Source organism: Nicotiana tabacum, chromosome 7, assembly GCF_000715075.1.
Source record: "Nicotiana tabacum cultivar K326 chromosome 7, ASM71507v2, whole genome shotgun sequence".
Classification (NCBI taxonomy): Eukaryota; Viridiplantae; Streptophyta; class Magnoliopsida; order Solanales; family Solanaceae; genus Nicotiana; species Nicotiana tabacum.
Genome location: NC_134086.1, coordinates 43,551,414 through 43,559,379, shown reverse-complemented (window position 1 = coordinate 43,559,379; position 7,966 = coordinate 43,551,414). Strand labels below are relative to the sequence as shown.

The following is a 7,966-nucleotide window of genomic DNA, read 5'->3' as shown; positions in this document are numbered from 1 at the left end:
AACTTTTGTGGATGCTTTGCTTTGGAGTTGTCATCCTAGGAGACTCAACATAACATCAAGGAGTAAAATACTTAGATGTTTCATCGGTCGTTTAATTTCCACGAAAGAATTCGAGTCATTCTACTCCTCATAGAAGCAAGACTTGGCATAGTCAATTAAAAGAAGTAAAAGCCTACAATTGGCAGAACCAAAGCTGGCATCCTGTGGAACTCAAAAGTGGAAAGCTGGCAATGAGGACCCTTAGTAACAGGGGGACATTTTCTTTTTTGTTAGATTGGTGACAGTTTGCTCTCATGCAAATTGAATGCACTTATTCATTTATACAGTTCATTAATTTATAATTTTGAGGTTAGATACTAGATATTTAAGAACTTCAACTTTCTTATATTCTCTTGTCGTTAATTTTTTTCTAAAATAATTAAAGTTTGGTCAAATAATAAGTTGGAAGTATCAAGGCAGAGAGACATTGTTATTTATGTTCCTTTTAGTTTATGTGAATTTGCTGTAATATTTTCTTTTGTCTTATGGATACTGTTCAACAGATGAAATGGTATGAAACGCGTTGTGATTGGTACAGAATCAGATGAGATATATTCAAAACGAGAGACCTCACAGATCCATGCATTGTTTTGACTCAACAAGGAAGTAATCAATCTCCAGTTCCAGCAGACAAACATAGTGCTGTATTCAGTAATTTCATATCTCGTTGGATTGGTCGGCAGGGCCGAACTAGGGGTGCAAGGGGTTCATCAGAAAAGTTACACCATATATATAAGGTCCAATTAATATATTTTTTATGTATGTGTTGATTCCCCTTAGCTTCTTCACGTGTTTATTTCTTTTATTTTGGAACCCTTAGTGAAAATTCTGACTTCGCCACTATTGGTCGGATTAAGTCTTTCACGAACTCAACTTGTTGGTTCAATCTCTCAATCTTATATATCTACTGGTATCTGCTTTGTTGTTGGATGTTTTGGATAGTTTGTTGCATTGGTTTCCAACAGGTCATGGGGGGCAAAATTACATGTAAACTAAGTACAAAAACCAATATAAAAGTTTCTGCATGAAAAAAGAAAGACAGTTTTAAGCTTCTTATTTATTTTAAGTTAGTAGGTTATTTTTTTATCTCTATATATTTTTTCGATAAGTAATAAATGCATACAAATTAAAATTTCTCAAAACATAAAACCAAAAGATAAAATAACATTTGAAGTCCATAATTTTTTTATTAAGATACTTAACTAGATGACCGAAAAAAGATAATGCGCAGGCCTTGAAGTTACCCTCTGTTCTTGTTTTCTATTGCTTACTCTTTACTTAGACACTGATGTATTAGGAATTGGTTTAGTTATTCGTGTAGAGATTATGAGGTCTCACCAGATTTTGGGAGTTATTGTCAGTTGTATTGTGGAATCCTTTTATGATAGCTGATTGGTTTAAATTTGAACATTTATTATTGTTTCCGTTATTTCTTTATGTATGTTAGGCTTACCTGTGCCATCACGACATCCTACGGAGGGAGATTGGGGTCGTGACACCAAACTTCTAAAATTAGCTTATTTTGGAAAGTGAACTTTTGGTGAAAAATAGTTTGTGTTTTGGCTTCTACTCAAAAATACTTTTTTCCTTCTAAAAGCTTAGCCAAACACTTCACCTTTGAAAATAAAAAAGCAGTATACTGTTTTTGAAACAATAAAAATACTTTTGAATGTTCCTACAATGACCTGCTTTTCAGAGTAGCATCTTTTTCAATGTCTTTGCAAGCCAATGTTATAAAATAATAAACTACTATATCAAGTTAGATTGTATTGATAATACAAAATTTTCTTATATTGTTATTGCATATAACTCAATTCCGATGCCATAATCGTGATACTAGATTTTTTTTGACTTTTTTGCAACTATTGAAGTGATTACATGCTTCATGGATCGTTTAATGTGTATGAAAAATTTAAGTCATTCTACTTCTCGTAGAAACAAGCTTTGGCATAGTCAATTAAAAGAAGTAAAAGGCCACATAATTGATCAAAAAGATGAGCTTGTGGAACTCAGAAGTGGAGAGCTGACAATGAGGAATCTTAGTCAGTGGAATTTTTTTTGTTTTCTATTAGAATGGTCTTGAGCAATTAATTCTATTGCAAATTGAATTTCTTATTCATTTAGAAAGTTAATCAATTTATATTTTCCATGTTAGATCCAAGATATATATATTTAAGAACTTCCCCCGTCAGTTTTTTTCTTGGAAGGAGTCTTTTGTCAAATATTATTAAGTTTGAAATATCGAGGCACATATATAGACTCATCATGTCTATTTTCTCTAAGTTCATGTGAATTCGATGACCTTCTTTTTCTTTTTTGACCGATATATGTTGTTCAACATATGACTTGGTAAGTGATATACTGTGATTTGTAGTTCTCTTTGTCTAACTTTTTGGATGTTTGTATCATATATTGTAGTTGTTCGAACATATTAGAGGTTCCACTGCTTTTAGAGATAAACAGAAGCTTTTGTATAAGCGCATTCAGAATTAAGTGTAAATTTGCTTCATTGAGTATCATTTTTCACTCCCCACCATAGCAGTTTTATCCTTTAGTACTCACCTTGCTGGAATATGATCAGTCCTTTATAAGCAAGCTCTGCAATAACACAGACATTAACATTGATCAATGAGAAGAGTCAAATAGAATCTAGTAATATGTAATCATACAGCATAAACTATGTGTCACGACCCTAAAACCGACCCGGTCGTGATGACGCCTATCGTGAAACTAGGCCAGCCGATACAACTCCCGAGTTAACCATTTAATCAATAATAATTCGTTTTTTAAGCTTTTAATTAATCAAATATCTCAAAATGTAAGTCTAAATGAACAGTGCAGAAATAATATACAAGCCCGACATCGGGGTGTCACAAGTCACGAGCATCTACTAAGGTCTGAGTACAACAAGAGTCTAAGAATGTACTAAATACAATCTAAGTTTCTCTAGAGGGAGAAAAACAGTGTTGCGAACGTCGGGCAGCTACCTTGCTAACTCCAATGACTCTGCCACTGAGCAATCAACACCCGCTACCGGGTCCAGAACTACCTGAGTCTGCACACAAGGTGCAGGGAGTAATGTGAGTATGCCAACTCAGTGAGTAATAAAAGTAAAAGCAACTGAGAGATAAGAAAACACGTAAAACACAGCAAAATGCTACAAAGAGGCAGTGTAAACCAATACAATACAATAAAACAGTGAGAACTTGTAAAACACCTTAGTTCAGTATAAGTTTTTTTAAAACATCTTTTAATAGTTAAACGAGTGAATGAAAAAAATGAGAGAAGGTAAACACATAAAATCAGCCCCCTCGGGCAAAATACCAACTGAACCAGCCCCTCGGCCTATCTCACAATCACTCGTATCAGCCCCTCGGGCAATAACATGGAACAACCTCAGCCCCTCGGGCTAATCACTTCACACACTAGGTACCCGCGCTCACTGGGGGTGTACAGACTCCGGGAGGGGCCCCTTACGGCCCAAGCGCTATCTCGTGGCATAATCAATAGGCTCTCAGCCTCATATCAAGCCACTTCATGACATAACAACTCAGGCCCTTGGCCTTATAATCATAAATCAGTACAACACTGTTGCGGCGTGCAGCCCGATCCCATAATAACCTCACAACACAGGCCCTCGGCCCTACTCAGTCAGATATCTCTAAAAGCTACTCGGGCACAGTAAAATATGATGCTCAGCTCAAAATATCATTTAAGATGTCAAAACAGAGATAAACATGGTTGAGTTATGAAAACAGTAGAATATAGCATGACTGAGTACAAGTATAAAGTCAAAACAGTGAGGAATAGTAGTAAAAATCCCTTAAGGGTCCAAAACAGTTGTCATGAGGCCCAAATATGGCATTCAGCCCAAAACATGATGATAGCAAACAGTTTTCAATCAAATACGCAGTAAAAACAGTCATTCATGATGGACTAAATCACAATCCCCAATGGTGCACGACCCCACGTTCGTCATCTAGCCTGTGCATCAGCTCAAAATAGCACAACAATGTAAAATCAAGGATTTCATACCCTTAGGACAACATTTACAATCATTACTCACCTCAATCCGGTCCAAACTCTAGCTCGCGATTCCTTTGCCTCCCGGCTCGGCCTCCGAATGCTCCAAATCTAGCCAAAAACAGATTCATACCATCAAAAATATGCTAAGGGAACAAAGCTCATTCGAAAATATCCAATTTATACCAAAAATCCCGAAATTGGCCAAACCGGCCCCCGTGCCCACATCTTGAAATCCATTAAAATTACATCAATAAAATCCTTATCCTCTCACGAGTCCATACATACCAAGAACATCAAAATCGGACATCAAGTGGCCCCTCAAATCCCCAATTTACACTCTCCAATTTCAAGCCCTAATTCTCCAATTTTAGGCTTTAGATTCCACAAATTTCATGTTTAAACAAGTAAGAATCAACATAGGATCAAGTATAGAGTTCAAAAATCTTACCTCCAAGTGTTTCTCTTCGATTCCTTCTTCAATACTTCTCAAAAAGCTCCAAAGTCGCTCAACAATGGAGGAAATAGACCAAAAATCGCGAAACCCACTTTTAAACATTCTGCTCCAGATATTATTTCCTTCTTCGTGAATGCGGCCTCACTCTCGTGTTCGCGTAACACATATTACACTACCTCTCCACTATACCATTTGCGAACGCGGACGCAGCCACGCGAACGCGATGCTTCGCCAGTCAAGCCCTTTCGCGAACGCGATACTAACCTCGCGAACGCATAGCACAAGGGCCTGGGGTGCCCAACGATCTCACTCCTCTTCGCGAACGCGACCATAATCACGCGTCTGCGATGCACATGTTGCCTTCACCTTCGCGTTCGCATCCTCTCCATCGCGGATGCGTACAACAAAATCATCACACCAAACACCCTTCGCGAACGTGATGAACAAAAATCTCTGCAACAAAAACCAGCAAAACTGCCAAGTCCAAAGTCCAAAAATTGATCTGTTAACCACCCGAAACACACCCGAGACCCTCGGAACCTCAACCAAACATGCCAACATATCCCATAACATCATTCAAACTTGTTCCAACCTTCAGAACGCTCAAAACAACATTAAAACACCAAATCATCAACGAATTCAAGCCTAAGAATTCCAAAAACTTTTAAATTTCGCTTTCGATCAAAAAGTCTATCAAACCTCGTCCGAATGGCTTGAAAGTTTGTACACACGTCACAAATGACACAGTAAACCTACTCCAATTTCCAGAATTCCATTTCGACCCCTATATCAAAATCTCACCTATCAACTGGAAAACGCCAAAATTCCAATTTCGTCAATCCAAGCCTAAACCTTCCACGGACCTCCAAAATACATTCCGATCACGCTCCTAAGTCCCAAATCACCTAACGGAGCTAGCCAAATCATAAAAATTCCAATCCGAAGTCATATACTAACAAGTCAAAACTTGGTCAACCCTTTCAAATTTTAAACTTCAAACTCAGAACTGTTCTTCCAAATTCATTCTGATTATCTGAAAACCAAATCCGACGATTTACATAAGTCATAATACACCACACGGGACTAGTCATGCCCGAGAACTGACGAGCGAAGTACAAAAGCGCAAAACGACCGATCGGATCGTTACACTATGCTAAACACAAAATGATACCACCTCGTTAAGCCATTACAAGCGTACATATATACTTACCAATGAATGCGTGTACTTTGCAAGATCGGCTGTTCCTTAGCTGGATAGCCTAAAATATCTTATCTTAGATGTGACAGACTACTCAAAACTTGAATTTCTTCTTCCACTTGCCCTCTTTTTCCTGCATCTTGCGCTTCTTCTTTTTCTTCCTCTCATTATCTGCTACCATGTCACTGAAATCCTCTCTCTGACTAGGTAACTTGTTCTCTTCTCTAGCCTCTTTGTATTTGTCCGGTAGGACATTTTCCATCAGTCCCAACTCTTCAGGTCCCAAAGTAACCTCAACTCTGTCTGATTTCTGCCCTTTAAGCGGATAGACCCTTTTGGCAGCAGTCTTATCTCGAGTTCCAGTGTTATTAATCACATAAATATGAGTTGTTCCAAGAAGAATTCCTGGAGCTAACTTTTCTTCATTCTCTTCAAGCACCTGGTAGAGAGGCTTCTCAGGTTCCTTCCTCTGCTGCTTCCGAAGGTCAATAAAATCGGGAGTCTCAGCTTCAGTTGGAGTACTAGAAAGGCTGTCCACAGACTGAATACCGTCGTCCAGCTCCTCTTCCACTTCCTCTTCCTCCAAGTCACCCCAATGCTTAGTCTTGTCAACAGGTTCATCCTCATAATTAGGCTGGTCTTGTTGCAGCACACCAAAAACATCTCCATATAAAAGGCGTCCATATTCATCAACAGGCTGATAACCAAACTTGGCTCCTGGTGGAATAGGAGCGTTGAGTCCAGGGATCGAATAAGAGGGTGGAGGACCATATATCTGCATATTGATCAGCCAAGGAGGAGGAGCGCTTCCTAGTCCAAGAGCGTCTTTTAGTTTTTGAGACAAAGTCCCAGGTTTCATCTCCCTCAACTTCAACTTATCGAATTCCTTCCCTTCATAATATAAATCCCCATGGCTAGTCAATTTTGGTTTGGTCTGATACTTCAAAAATGCATCATAGAGAACCTGATAATCGAAATCCATCTTTCCTGTTTTTGGCTGCTTTTGTTTAAGCTTCTTACTGATCTCCTTTCCAATGTAAGCTTGTTTAATGTTCTCATCAATTTCTGTCGCAGCTATAAAGTCAGGCAGTTGAAACGGCTGTTTATCGATGACACTACGTTTACCCTGCAAATATTTTCGTTTTGGACTCCAGTGTCGTGGAACAGGAACAGTATTCCGGTAAGATTTCAGATATACTAACAGTTTAGGGTCTGCTGCACTAGCATCCATACCTCAACAACATCAGGCCGCTCGCGGCTTTGTTTCAGTTCTGCAATCTTCATCCTATATTGAAGCTTTTTCTTTTTATTAGAAATAACCTTCTCCTTTGGCTTTTCCTCTTCCTCTGAATCAGCAGCAGTCTCGTCCTTCTTATCGTTGTCCTCAGAACCATCTCGGCCTTCTTATCGTTCTCCTCAGAACCACTAGACTTGACGAAAAAGAATTTCTCGAAGACCTTCCTGAATTCGTCATCCAACTCGCCATCTAACTCTACCTTCTCTGGGATATATTCCACTTCAACTTGCTCCAAAGACTTTGAAAATAGGACTTCTACTTATAATTAGCACCGCCATTAGCAGCGTTACTATCTTCTCCATGAGACAATACCTTATTGTTTCTCTTCTGCTTCCGCCGTCTATGCCTGCTCTCGGGTTCCTTTGATTTCCTAAAGCCGGCGTTAGTGTTAGAGTTAGAGATTTGGGGTTTCACATCGTCCATGGAATGGCCGACGGTGTTCATGACCCTGTTCGCAACCTCAACCGCCATACTCCAGCTATTTTGGACGACAGCTGAAATAGTGGAGGGACTAAAACGGTGCATGCATTATATATAAACCAAGAAACTCTATTCTCCTTAGGGAAGTGGGATTGATTATTTCCTTGTTTTAGTAGGATTTTCATATACCGGTGCAGTTGGACTAGAATAATCCGAGCCAGGCCTGGCTATAAAAAATTATGTAACAAAAGCAGCTCTTTGTTGGCCCTAGAGTATTAACGCCACAGTTTTTATATCAGAATGAGGTACTTCTGCTAATTACAACGGTTACATTTCAATGATTTTTTTATTTGACATTCCAGACGTTGGGATTGTATTGGGAAAAAACTGAATTTATATTAAAGATGATGTGGCATAACACGTGGATTAGTTAAATGGTCAAAGCACAGCAATTGACTAAGAGGCACGGATGGAGACAGCCACGGGAAGAAGAATTTAAATAGGCACGAGACGACGTATAGATACGAGTCTC

General features: G+C 38.9%; 1 pseudogene; it reads right to left on the bottom strand.

Annotated features, from left to right (window-relative positions):
• Window positions 1–5,765: 5,765 nt before the first annotated feature.
• On the bottom strand, window positions 5,766–7,539 carry LOC107771777 (uncharacterized; annotated as a pseudogene).
• Window positions 7,540–7,966: the final 427 nt, after the last annotated feature.